Source organism: Aptenodytes forsteri, unplaced genomic scaffold, assembly GCF_000699145.1.
Source record: "Aptenodytes forsteri isolate BGI_AS27 unplaced genomic scaffold, ASM69914v1 Scaffold55, whole genome shotgun sequence".
In the NCBI taxonomy this organism is placed as follows: Eukaryota; Metazoa; Chordata; class Aves; order Sphenisciformes; family Spheniscidae; genus Aptenodytes; species Aptenodytes forsteri.
Window position 1 is genome coordinate 13,117,122 of NW_008796063.1, and position 282 is coordinate 13,117,403.

Below are 282 nucleotides of genomic sequence, written 5' to 3' on the forward strand. Positions count from 1 at the left end.
CGCGCCCCGGGGCGGGCGCGGCCTGCTAGACCCGCGCTAGCGCCCTTCCGGGGAGCGGGCCTTTTCGGGGCGCGGGCGGTCTCAGCGCCCGAGGTAAAGACTCGCTCATTTTCTCGAGGAGAGCTTGTGGGAGCCGCGGGGCATGGGGAGGTGATAGGGCCTGGGAGAGCCCCGCTGGGATTCCTCCCTGCGCTCCGTGCTCAGGCGTTGTTCTGGTCACCTCTGGGTCCTGTGCCGCGAGGATGCGTAAAGCGTGGCGGACGGATCGCACTCGGGCTCAGA

At 69.9% G+C, this 282-nt stretch overlaps 1 protein-coding gene across 3 annotated transcripts in view; it reads left to right on the forward strand.

Annotated features, from left to right (window-relative positions):
• The first annotated feature begins 6 nt into the window (after window positions 1–6).
• Window positions 7–282, forward strand: part of UBE2I (ubiquitin conjugating enzyme E2 I) — a 13,842-nt gene continuing 13,566 nt past the window's right edge. For all 3 annotated transcript variants that reach the window (XM_009286516.2, XM_009286515.2, XM_009286517.2), the window contains exon 1: window positions 7–93. The gene's annotated coding sequence lies outside the window, so the exon portion shown is untranslated. The remainder of the gene's footprint in view (window positions 94–282) is intronic.